A 13938-nucleotide genomic window follows, 5' to 3' on the forward strand; every position below is an offset into this window, starting at 1 on the left:
CACACGAGGCAGCTCTTATAAACAGGGGATCCAGGCATCTTGGAGAACCAAAGGGGGAAATCCCCATGCTCAGAGACAGCTGCGACGACCATGTGCCACGACTGGACTCGTGGCACGTTAGTGAGACCGGAACTGAATTGTTCCCCACCACATTGGCAAATGAAAGCTTGGATCTTCCACTTAGATGGACACCAAAAGGACCACAACAATGAAGTCACTCCCTGTGCAATGTTCCATTTGAAGCAATGGAAGGATCTGTGTACTGTGTTATCTGAGAGATGATGGTTATGAGGCACAGCTGGGGTAACATGGCCTTCATATTGCAACACAGAGCTAGAAGGCCTTTGAAGTGAATGAAATACATCTAAGTCCCTGTCTCACCCTTACCACACATTAAATGTCCCCAATATCCTCTATCTCTAAGTAATTCCATCAGGACCCTGTCAGCCTGCAGGACTCTCCAACCTACAATTTCCCCCCATCCCAGGATTCCTATTGGGTCCCAGTTGAGGAATCCCTTTAGCCCCATTTCCCTTTTCATCTCTCTCCAGCCCTGCAACTTACTCTCTCTCTCACACACATGCCTATCATCTCCCCTTTGGTTCTTTTTGGTTCTTTAGTCATCGGAGAAACAGAAGCACCCAGTGGAAGTTTGGGGGGTGGGAAGACTATGCAAACTCTACATCTCCAACACCCACCGCTCCCCCCATTATCCCCAGCCTCCAGCTGCTTCCTCCACCAGCCACAAATGCTGGTCGCTAAGGAACCAAGTCAAGTTGATAGTCACGTGAGGTGCAGGTGAAAAATGTGCTTGCAGCATCATCCCAGGCACTAGATAAAGGTGACTCACCAAATATGAATTGTACAGTACGTAGGTTATACATGAAGTCATCCCATCCAGTGAAAAACATGTTTATGCAAAAGCAGATAAAGAAACAAGGACACAGAGCCAAGTCTGTGGTGGTGAAAGAGGTGGTCCATGGTGTCCCGTTGCTGAGGTAGGGTTAGGGTTACACAAGTCAGTTCAAGAACCTGATGGTTGCAGGGTATTAACTGTTCCTGCACACAGTGGCATGGAACTTTAGACTTCTGTAGCTCCTGACCAATGGTCGCAGTGAGAAGAGGGTGCTGAGGATCCTTCTTTATAAATGCCACCTTTTTGAGGCAGTGCCTCCAGTAGATGCTGTCAGTGGTGGAGAGGGATTTGCCCATGATGGACCAGGATGTGACCATTACTCTCTGCAGCCTCTTGCATTCCTGTGCAGTGGGATTTCTGTTCCAAGCCACAATGGAACCATTCCAACCCTCTCCATCACACCCACCCCACCAACGCCACCATCTCCGCTCCAAACTATCTGGGCCTCCAACACACAGCCCCACCTGGAGACCAAAAGAGAAATGTGAATCACTCTTCTCATTGGCAATGCTAACCTCTGATGGAACAAGAGAATGACCCAAGTAATTGTCCCACCACATCTGCACCATAATGAATCCTTTGGAGAACATCAGAACCCCAGCATCATTAAAGTCACCACTGTTCCATTTTGTAGCTTCAAAACATTAAATTAATTAGAAGAAAAAACAAGAGAGCCGGGAGATAAGCTGTGTGCCTCATTTCCACTTTAAGCAAGGGACACACATATCACATGGTAGCTGCATGATGTATGGAATTCATGTATTTTTACACATAACCCATAATAAATTATTTAAAAAAAACAAGAGTGCTTAAAGAAATATTTACAATATTACCAAATTATGATTCAAATATTGTTAAAATATTAAATGCACAACACTCCTCCCTGCTTAGCTATAAAATCCAACTCAACAGAGAATGTATCTCAACAATATACACGATATACTATACAATACAACTACTATACAACCGTCCTCAGCATTATACATTTTAAACAGTAGTTTTGTACCATCAAAGTCAATCCTATGGCCAATATTCTGCTACCACCGATTTCTCTGGGTAACCCAAACCTCCTGTCCTTTTTGATGCAGGGTTCTATCATGCGTCCTATCTGGCTGATACAAACTGCTCTGCATTCACAGGGAATCCTGTAAACTATAGCCACCCTGAGTCCCAGGTCATCTTTGACCCTCATAAGCTGTGATTTGAGCTTCCTTACAGGTTTGTGGATGGTATCAATACATTAGATTCTAAAAGCACTAGACCCTTTTGCTTTCTCAGATATGTTACCAACAAAAACTGTTGTAACTTGACCAATGTTTCTTTCACTTTCACGATTCCTCTGAGCATCATGGTCCTTTCTTGGTCCAATATGCTTTCCAACCTGATGGCACCAATACCTGTTCGCCCTCTGTTGGGCAATGGTTCATGGTGTACAGCATAGAGACAGTTGTGGCATCATCCAGTATCTCTCTTAATTCACTTTCAGTTAACTTTATTGCAGGGGATGTGATATTCAAATGATGGTTGGATTTCCAATCAAGTTGTTGTCTCGGCCACTCATGCCCCACAATGCCGGCTCTCCTGTTTTTACCACATACAAGCTCAATTTGGCTTGTCAGCTGCTGTATTTCACTGTTACAAATCTCATTCCCACAGGAGTTATCTTTTCTACAGTATAAGTTCTTAGCTGGATATCTGCAGCCTTCAGTTTATTATGTTTGAAATACTGTTCAATTTCATTTTGTGGAATGACTGAAACAGCCAAGCCAGTGTCCAATTCCATTTTAATTAATTTGCTGTTCACTTGTGGTGTAAGCCTCACTGCTTGTCTATTGTTAGCTTTCTCATTGTAAATTTCAAGGCTAGCCAGTTCTGTGGTACTCTCATCATTATCTGATTTTTCATCAACAGCATGCAGATTCATGCTGTTTGAAACTGCAACGTGACTTTTTATCGTTTTCTCTTCCATGTGAAGTCCATTTATTTTTGTCTGCCTGACATGCTCTTTGTGTGAGTCCTATTTTGTTGTATTTTCTGCAGTTTCGGCTTTAAACCTGCATTGGTCTGGTGTCACAACGGTAACAAATGTCTTTGGCCAGGCTGGTTTACAATTTTGTTCATGAACACTTTCATTGCTGACTGCAACTCCATTGCATCTGTCTGCTGTTTCCATTGACACAGCTATTTCCACGGCTTTTTTTAATTGTAATTTGCACATCAGTTAGAAGCAATTTTTTAATGCTTTCTTGTAGGATTCCAAAACTAAACATTCTCTCAGTGCATCAGAAAGCCCATTACCGAACTGACAATTCTCAGACAATCACTTCAATTCAGCCTTTTGATTCCACTTATGAAACCTAAAGTGTTCGGCATTCAACAATAGCTTTGTTTCTAAATGTTTCTGCTGGCTTGGTTGGAGAAATCAATCTTTGAAGCAAACCATATGTCTTTAAACCCAAATGTACTCAGCAAAATTGATATTCGTTTCTCATTGGCCATTTCATTTGCCTCAAAATACTGTTCAATTAGCTCAATATACATGAGCCAGTTACTTATTGAGCAATGAAACATTCAGTCCTTCTGATGTTGCCAGCCATTTCTGCCTTTTTTAAACAATTATTATCATCTGGTACCCACTGTTTATGAACCCATGAATTTATCTGTTTTCTGTCTTTTTTTAACTTGACCGTGTCCTCCCTTCTGAAAAACACATGCTGCACTGCTTTTTTTTTAAACTCGATTGTTCCTCACTGCACTTTCTTTAATCGAATACTTTGCTACAACAGGTCGGTAGGCGTCACGGGTTTGTTTCAAAATCAATTCATTGCCACTGTTAAATTTTGTAATGTCAAAAAACATTAAACTAATTAGAAGAGAAACAAGAGAGCCAGGAGATAAATCGTGTACTTCATATCCACTTTAAGCAAGGCTTGCACATGTCATGTGGTAGCATCATGACATATGCAATTCACGTTTTTTACATATAACCCATAATGAAATATTCAGATAAAGAATGCTTAATCAAACAACATATTTACAATATTACTTAAATATTAAATACACAACACCCTACCCTGGAGAAAAGACTGTGACCACCTCATTTATGCCCTTCATGATTTTATGAAACTCTGTAAGTTCCATTCATTGATGATTTAAAACAGATGATCTGGCCGTGGTCATGCTGATATTTGTGGGAGTTTGTTTTAAACAAATTAGCCACTGTGTTTTCTATACTGCAACAGTAACTTCACTTCAGAACTAAGTGATCTTTGCAAAGTTTTTTTGGGGACAATCCAAGACTGTGGAAGGGGAAACATAATTTCAAATCTCTTCCCTCTTCAGCTCCTAACATGATTTAGCAACACCAGTCATGAATCATAAAGACACAAATCTTGTTCAGTCATTTGATTATGTAATCACCAAACTTGGCATAAGACTCAGGATAAGACTGGCAGGTAAATAATCCTGGTTATCTATACCTGAAGAAATAATTACTCATGTGCCGGAAGTGAATGTGGAGTTACCCTTTGAGAAGGACAGAGGCAGGTTGTTTTCAGAGGTGACGACAAGAGGACGGTCACATTATCTCAAACCAAGTAAGTACTGTGAGAAAGCGTTCCTGCCTTTTTGCTTTTGTACCTGTTTGAACAGGGATGCAGCCAGCTCGTGCTTAAGCAGAGCCACAGAGCACAACTTCACAGAAACTATTAAATCTTCCTGCTCTGGAATGGCTTTGTACATTGGCAGGAGAGGCTTTGATGAAGCTGACACTCCAGGTAAGTAAAGGCCCGTGGCCTAACGGTGACTAGAGCTGTTCCAGAGGGGTCTGTGTTGGGACCGCTTCTTTTTACAGAATGTCACTGACTTGGATGACAAATAGAATTGTTGGCTTTATGGCTAGCTTTGCGGACGATAGCAAGATAGGTGGAGGGGCAGGTAGTTTTGAGGAGGCAGACAGGCTGCAGAAAAACTTAGACAAATTAAGAGAATGGGCAAAGAAGGGAAATACTGTGTCAAGAGGTGTATGGTCATGCACTTTGGCAGGAGAAGTAAAAGGGTAGACTATTTTCTAAACGTTCAAAGTTCAAAGTAAAATTTATTATCAGAGTACATACATGTCACCACATACAGCCCTGAGCTTCTTTTTCTCCAGGCATAGTTAGCAAATATATAGAACAGTAACTGTAAACTGTAAACATCAGGAACTGTAAACTAAGCAAACTTTGCAAATGCAAATAAAAATCAATAGCAATAAATGCCAAGCACTGTCATGCTTTCTTCGCAATAATGTTTATAAGATGGATCCAGGACAGGTCCTCTGAGATAGTGACACCCAGGAATTTATAGCTACTGATCCTCTCCACTTCTGACTCTCCAATGATTACTGGCTTATGGACCCCTGGTTTCCCTCTCCTGAAGTCTACTATCAGTTCCTTGGTCTTATTGACATTGAGTGAGAGGTTGTTGTAATTACATCACTTAACCAAGTTTTCAGTCTCCCTCCTGTATGCTGATTCATCACTCCTTTTGATAGCCCATAACAGTGGTTTCATCAGCAAACTTGTATATAGTGTTGGTGCTGTACTTAGCCAATTCAAAAATTCTAAAATCTGAGGTGCAAAGGGACCTGCGAGTCCTCGCGCAGATTCCCTAAAGGTTAAATTGCCGGTTGAGTCGGTGTAGAGGAAGGTGTGCCTCAGGGATCTGTACTGGGTCCAATGTAATATATATTAATGATCTGGATGATGGGGTGGTAAATTGGATTAGTAAGTATGCAGATGATACTAAGATAGGTGGTGTTGTGGATGATGAGGTAGGTTTTCAAAACTTGCAGAGAGATTTAGATCAGTTTGAAGAGTGGGCTGAAAGATGGCAGATGGAGTTTAATGCTGAAAAATGTGAGGTGCTACATTTTGGTAGAACTAATCAAAATAGGACATACATGGTAAATGGCAGGGCATTAGAGAATGCTTTAGAACAGAGGGATCTAGGAATAATGGTGCATAGTTCCCTGAAGATGGAATCTCATGTGGACAGGGTGATGAAGAAAGCTTTTGGTTTGCTGACCTTTATTAATCACAGCATTGAGTATAGGAGTTGGGATGTAATGCTGAATTTGTATAAGGCATTGGTAAGGCCAAACCTGGAGTACTGTGTACAGTTCTGGTCACCGAATTATAGGAAGGATACCAATAAAATTGAGAGAGTACAGAGTAGGTTTACTAAACTGTTGCCTGGGTTTCATCTCCTAAGTTACAGAGAAAGGTCGAACAAGTTAGGTCTTTATTCTTTGGAGCGTAGGAGGTTGAGGGGAGACTTGATTGAGGTGTTTAAAATTATGAGGGGGATTCATAGAGTTGACGTGGTTAGACTTTTTCCACTGAGAGTGGGGAAGATTCAAACAAGAGGACATGGGTTGAGAATTGGAGGACAAAAGTTTAGGGGTAACATGAGGGGGAACTTCTTTACTCAGAGAGTGGTAGTTGTATGGAATGAGCTTCCAGCAGAAGTGGTTGAGGCAGGTTCTATGTTGTCGTTTAAAGTTAAATTAGATAGATATATGGACAGGAAAGGAATGGAGGGTTATGGGCTGAGTGCAGGTCGGTGGGAATAGGATAGGGTAAGAGTTCGGCACGGACTAGAAGGGCCGAGATGGCCTGTTTCTGTGCTGTAATTGTTATATGGTTATATGGTTAAATGCAATGTTGGCATTCATTTTGAGAGGGCTAGAATCTAAAACCAAGGATGCAATGTTGAAGCTTTATAAAGCACTGGTGAGGTCTCACTTGGAGTATGGTGAGCAGTTTTGGGCCCGTTACCTAAGAAAGGATGTGCTGACATTGGAGAGGGTTTAAAGGAGGTTTACAAAAATGAATCCAGGATTGAAAGGCTTGTCACATGGGGAGTGTTTGATAGCTCTGGGGCTCTGCTCACTGGAGTTCAATTGATTGAGGGACAATCTCATTGAAACCTATCGAATGTTGAAAGGCCTCGATAGAGTGGATGTGGAGAGGATGTTTCCTATGGTGGGGGAATATAAGACCAGAGGACACAGCCTCAAAATAGAGGGGTGCCCTTTAAGAATGGAGATAACATGGAATTTCTTTAGCCAGAGAATGGTGAATCTGTGGAATTCATTGCCACAGGCAGCTGTGGAGGCAAAGTCATAGGGTACATGACTAGAGGCTAGAACTTGCAGGTGTGAATTGGGATGATGTTTTTGCAGGGAAATGTACTATGGACATGTGGTCGATGTTTAGAGATCTCTTGCGGGATGCAAGGGATATATTTGTCCCGGTGAGGAAGATAAAGAATAGTAGGGTGAAGGAACCATGGGTGACAAGTGAGGTGGAAAATCTAGTCAGGTGGAAGAAGGCAGCATACATGAGCTTTAGGAAGCAAGGATCAGATGGGTCTATTGAGGAATATAGGGAAGCAAGAAAGGAGCTTAAGAAGGGGCTGAGAAGAGCAAGAAGGGGGCATGAGAAGGCCTTGGCGAGTAGGATAAAGGAAAACCCCAAGGCATTCTTCAATTATGTGAAGAAAAAAGGATGACAGGAGTGAAGGTAGGACCGATTAGAGATAAAGGTGGAAAGATGTGCCTGGGGGCTGTAGAAGTGAGCGAGGTCCTCAATGAATACTTTTCTTCGGTATTCACCAATGAGAGGGAACTTGATGATGGTGAGGACAATATGAGTGAGGTTGATGTTTTGGAGCATGTTGATATTAAGGGAGAGGAGGTGTTGGAGTTGTTAAAATACATTAAGACAGATAAGTCCCCGGGATCTGACGGAATATTCCCCAGGCTGCTCCACGAGGCGAGATAAGAGATTGCTGAGCCTCTGGCTAGGATCTTTATGTCCTCGTTGTCCACAGGAATGGTACCGGAGGATTGGAGGGAGGCGAATGTTGTCCCCTTGTTCAAAAAAGGTAGTAGGGATAGTCCGGGTAATTATAGACCAGTGAGCCTTACGTCTGTGGTGGGAAAGCTGTTGGAAAAGATTCTTAGAGATAGGATCTATAGACATTTAGAGAATCATGGTCTGATCAGGGACAGTCAGCATGGCTTTGTGAAGGGCAGATCGTGTCTAACAAGCCTGATAGAGTTCTTTGAGGAGGTGACCAGGCATATAGATGAGGGTAGTGCAGAGGATGTGATCTATATGGATTTTAGTAAGGCATTTGACAAGGTTCCACACGGTAGGCTTTTTCAGAAAGTTAGAAGGCATGGGATCCAGGGAAGTTTGGCCAGGTGGATTCAGAATCCGCTTGCCTGCAGAAGGCAGAGGGTGGTGGTGGAGGGAGTACATTCAGATTGGAGGATTGTGACTAGTGGTGTCCCACAAGGATCTGTTCTGGGACCTCTACTTTTCATGATTTTTATTAACAACCTGGATGTGGGGGTAGAAGGGTGGGTTGGCAAGTTTGCAGACGACACAAAGGTTGGTGGTGTTGTAGATAGTGTAGAGGATTGTCAAAGATTGCAGAGAGACATCGATAGGATGCAGAAGTGGGCTGAGAAGTGGCAGATGGAGTTCAACCCGGAGAAGTGTGAGGTGGTACACTTTGGAAGGACAAACTCCAAGGCAGAGTACAAAGTAAATGGCAGGATACTTGGTAGTGTGGAGGAGCAGAGGGATCTGGGGGTACATGTCCACAGATCCCTGAAAGTTGTCTCACAGGTAGATAGGGTAGTTAAGAAAGCTTATGGGGTGTTAGCTTTCATAAGTCGAGGGAAAGAGTTTAAGAGTCGCGATGTAATGATGCAGCTCTATAAAACTCTGGTTAGGCCACACTTGGAGTACTGTGTCTAGTTCTGGTCACCTCACTATAGGAAGGATGTGGAAGCATTGGAAAGGGTACAGAGGAGATTTACCAGGATGCTGCCTGGTTTAGAAAGTATGCATTATGATCAGAGATTAAGGGAGCTAGGGCTTTACTCTTTGGAGAGAAGGATGATGAGAGGAGACATGATAGAGGTGTACAAGATAATAAGAGGAATAGATAGAGTGGATAGCCAGCGCCTCTTCCCCAGGGCACCACTGCTCAATACAAGAGGACATGGCTTTAAGGTAAGGGGTGGGAAATCCAAGGGGGATATTAGAGGAAGGTTTTTTACTCAGAGGGTGGTTGGTGCGTGGAATGCACTGCCTGAGTCAGTGGTGGAGACAGATACACTAGTGAAGTTTAAGAGACTACTAGACAGGTATATGGAGGAATTTAAGGTGGGGGTTATATGGGAGGCAGGGTTTGAGGGTCGGCACAACATTGTGGGCTGAAGGGCCTGTACTGTGCTGTACTATTCTATGTTCTATGTTCTATGTTCTATATTTAAGGCAGAGCTTGATAGATTCTTGATTGGTCAGAGTATGAAAGGATACAGGGAGAAGGCAGGAGATTGAGAGCTGAGAGGGAAAATGGATCAGCCATGATGAAATGGCAGAGCAGACTCAATGGGCCAAATGGCCTAATTCTGCTCTGGTATCTTATGGCCTTGTGGTCTGATGTCACATCAAGTCATTTTGATTACACTGTGTAGATGGTTGCAATAGTTCCTTGGTTGAGATGCCATCTTCTCACTGCTACCATCAGGCAAAAGGTACAGAAGCCCGAAGTCCCACACCACCAGGTTCAAGAACAGCTGTTGCCCTTCAACTATTTGGTCCCTGAACCAGGCTGCAGAACCCTAATCACTACCTCAGTACAGCAACACCGTGACCACTTTGCACCTCAATGGGTTATGTTGTTTTTGTTCTAATTGTGCTCATTCTTGATTTTTGAGGTAATTTATAGTTAACCTATGTTTTTTTCTTGTCAATATTGTGTGTTGTAATACTATGTGCCTATGCAGCAGCTTCAAGTAAGTTTTTCATTTTACTTGGGCAATATGACAATAAGCTCAGCAGTGACGTTGACTTTGATTTTGGAGACACTAGAGGCTGCAGGTGTTGGAATTGGGAGCTAAAAGGAGGCACTGGAAGAATTCATGAGTCAAGCAGCGAATTTAGTCCTGTTGGACTAAAGCAACTGTTGAAGTTTTGGGTAAAGGCTCTGCATCAATCCTGTTTTACTGCTCCAAAGCTTTATGGTTTCCCAATTACTCCGCATAACAGAACATTTTAGGGGCAGAACATGAATTTAAGGGTTGTCCCACTCCCTTCCTGTAATCTTCTCTTGACCTTTACTCCTATTGGTACTCTCACTGAGCATTCCACTCCCACACTGCTCACATTTCAGTGGATGGATAATGAGGAGTCTTGGATGCTTTAACACTTAAATGCCTTCTCTGAGCAACTGATGTCAAGACTGCATCTTCACAGCGTGTTCAAAAACCTTGACTTAATTTATGATTTTTTTTTGTCTGGTCCTCAGTCAGGAGGCATCTATGAAGAAGAATAAAGTCAACATTTAGGGCCAAGTCATAGGCAGAGTTTGATAGATTCTTGATTGGTCAGGGTATGAAAGGATACAGGGAGAAGGCAGGCGACTGGGAGCTGAGAGGGAAATGATGAAGGATCTCAACCCTATACATTGACTCTTCATTCCTCTCCACAGACGCTACCCGACCTGCTAAGTTCCTTCAGTATTTTGTGTGTGTTACTCTAGATTTCAGCATCTGTGGAATCTCTTGTGTTTGGTCTAGTCCTGTTACTTCTTCCAGACCACTGACACTGCCAGTTTAAAAATAAACTCGAAACTGCAAATTAATATGCTTCAGACAATAAACTATGTGAACAGGCAGCACAGAACCAGGCCCTTTATCCCCCTAAGTCAATGCTGACCAGTGACCATATAAAACTTTGTTTAGGTTGCAGTTGGAGCACTGGATACAATCCTGATCGCCCTGTTACAGAAAGGCTGCCCCACACCACCAAGACAGCCATTATAGGCTTTGCAAAGAGTGCAGAAGGGGTTTACCAGGATGCTGCCTGGATTACTATGAGCTATAAGGAGAAGTTGGACAAATTTGAGTTGCTTTCTCTGGTGCAGCAGAGGCTCAGGAGAGACATGATGGAAGCTGAAAAATTATGAGGGGCAACGATAGGGCAGACAGTCAGAGTCTTTAACCCAAGCTGAAAATATCAAATACTAGAGAACATGCATTTAAGATGAGAGGGGGAAAGTTTAAAGGAGATGTGTGGAGCAAAAGGTTTTTTTATACAGAGAGTGGGTAAGTGCCAAGACCAGGCTGACAGGAATGGTCATGGAAGTAGATATTAAAGAGGGGTTAGATGCTTGAGGGGAATTTCAGAGATGTTAGATGGATATGCAGTGGGAAGGGAGGGAGATAGGCAGAAAAGATTTAGTTTAATTTGGCATTATGTTCAGCACAGACACCACCGATTGAACGCCTGTTACTGCACTGTATTGTTCTATGTTCCATGTTCAAGGAGAGCCATGCTGGAGAAAAAAGAAAGTTGTTTATGTTATTCAACATATTTGCATTTTAGTATTTTTACTGAAGATGATTAAAGCAAATGAACAAATTCAGATTGTCACCTAAAAATAGACAACAGATTCTCTCCAGCTGCCAGGATAATAGTCTGGATTTGGTCAGTGGCCAGAGACCAAAAAATGTGACTACAAGACAGGTAGAATTGCTGCCAACAGATTGTACAGAGATAGACTTTCCCTAAACAATGATACACCGTGTAAACATTGATCTCTTTTCTGAGTCTTATTTCATAGATATTAATCATCAAAGTACTGTGTACTCTTCAGAGCATCGATGACTGTATTGGTCTGACTCCAGCAGCTCTTTGTTCTTCCCATTTCTTCTCCACCCTCTCTTCAACATTAATTAACTTGCCTTTGCTCTTTCCCAGCTCTGATGAAGGGCCCTTGGCCAGAAATATTAACTTTGATTCTCTTAGTACAGCACGATACTCAAAGTTCAAAGTAAAATTTATTATCAGAGTACATACACGTCACCACATACAAACCTGACTTTCTTTTCCTGTGGGCATAGTTAGCAAATTTATAGAACAGTAGCTGTAAACAGGACCAATGGACAGCAAACTATGCAAATGCAGATATAAATAAATAGCAATAAATAATGAGCATGAAATAACAAGATAAAGGAGTCCTTAAACATATGTAGTTATCCACATTCTGTTCAGATCCCTGATGATTGAGGGTAGTGACTCTTCCTGAACCTGGTGATGTGAGTCCTGAGACACCTGTACCTGTCACCTGATGGCAGCAGTGAGAAAAGAGCATGGCCTGGGTGGTGAGGATCTTTGATGATTGATGCTGCTTTTCTACGGCCATGTTTCATGTAGATGCACTCAACTGTTGGGGGTATTTCCCGTGACGTGCTGGGTCAAATCCATTACCTTTTGTAGGATTTTCCGCTCAAAGGCATCGGTGTTCCTATACCAGGCCGTAACGCAGCCAGTCATCACACGTTCCACCACACATCTGTCGAGGTTTGCCCAAATTTTTGATGACATGGCGAATCTCCACAACTCCTGAGGATGTATCTAACCCTTCCCTCCTATGCAGCCCATTTTTCTATCATCCATGCACCTAAGTAAGATTCTCTTAAATGTCCCTCATGCATCTCTACCTCTGCCTCTGCCCCCGCCCCTGGCAGCCTATTCCAGGCACTTGCTATTCTCTATGTAAAAATGCCTCCTCGGACATCTCCCCTTGCACTAGCCCCTGCTGCCTTGGGAAGAAGGAGCCGGCTGTCTTCTTTATCTATTACTTACTGCCTGTTATGCCACTGGCATTTGGGGTGGCAAAGAAGGTCCTCCACCTCAGGTAGTGTTCAAGACTTCCTTCATCACGCCTGGGGTTTCCCAGATTTCACTACTGTCAGAAATACCATCATACTCAGATGTAAAAGGATTCTTCATTGCTGTTCCTGTAATAATTTATTTTACCGGTCAGGATTGTTAGCCCTGAGCTGAACCTCTGAACCTGGAGGACGGTGTCTATTCTTATAATCTCATTAAGTCACCGCTCATCCTTTATAGTTCCAAAGAGAAAAGTCCAAGTTCACTCAACCTTTCCTCACAAGGCATGTTCTCTAATCCAGACAGCATCTTGGTAAATATCCGTTGCATTTTCTCTAAAGCTTCAAATCTTATAATGAGGTGGTCAAAAGTGAAAACAATACTCTACAAGTGTGGTCGAATGTAAATTAGAGAAAATCTGCAGATGCTGGAAATTCAAGCAACACACATCAACGTTGCTGGTGAACGCAGCAGGCCAGGCAGCATTAAGAGAAAGAAGTACAGCTGACGTTTCGGGTCGAGACCCTTTGTCAGGTCTAACCAGAGTTTTATACTGAAAAACTGCAACATTATCTCATGGCTCTTGAGCCCTCCAACTAATAAAGACCAACGCACTATACACCTTTTTAACCCATCAGCTTGTGCGGCAACTTTGATGGATCTATGGACTTGGACCTCAAGATCTCTCTGTTCCTCTACACCCTCCAAAGTGTATCTCTTCATACTTTTCCAGATTTAACCGTATCTGCCACTTCTCAGCCCAGATCCGCATTCTCTACATGTCCTATTGTAACGTATAACAACCTTCTACGCTACCACAATACCACTGACCTTCAGGCCATCTGCAAGCTTACTAACCCACCCTTCCACTTCCTCATCCAAGTCATTTATAAAAATTACAAAGAGCCTGGGTCACAGAACATATCCCTGCAGAAAATCACTCGTCACCAACATCCAGGTAGAATATGCTTGATCTACTACCACTCTCTGCCTTCTGTGGGCTAGCCAGTTCTGAATCCATGCTGATATGTTTCCATGCCTCATGGTTTTCCAGTTGAGCCTTCCCTGGGTACCTTGTTAAACACCTTACTAAAACCTATATGCTCCACATCTACCACTCTACCTTCAACAATTTGTTTTGTCACTTTCTTAAAAAAGTCAATCAGGCTCATGAGGTATGAACTTCCCCTCACAAACATGCTAACTATCCCTAATCGGACTCTGCTTCTCCAAATGCTCATAAATCCTGTCCCTAAGAATTCTCTCCATTAGTTTACCCTC

At 42.7% G+C, this 13938-nt stretch overlaps 1 protein-coding gene across 2 annotated transcripts in view; it reads left to right on the forward strand.

Annotated features, from left to right (window-relative positions):
* The first annotated feature begins 4393 nt into the window (after positions 1–4393).
* The window catches only part of slc28a1 (solute carrier family 28 member 1), an 86987-nt gene continuing 77442 nt past the window's right edge, over positions 4394–13938 (forward strand). The window contains exon 1 of one of the 2 annotated variants that reach the window (XM_063070862.1): positions 4394–4512. The gene's annotated coding sequence lies outside the window, so the exon portion shown is untranslated. Of the gene's footprint in view, positions 4513–4552; positions 4693–13938 lie in introns of those variants that run through there. The other variant, XM_063070863.1, reaches the window with a different exon arrangement.

The sequence above is a fragment of the Mobula hypostoma genome, chromosome 18 (assembly GCF_963921235.1).
Source record: "Mobula hypostoma chromosome 18, sMobHyp1.1, whole genome shotgun sequence".
NCBI lineage: Eukaryota > Metazoa > Chordata > Chondrichthyes > Myliobatiformes > Myliobatidae > Mobula > Mobula hypostoma.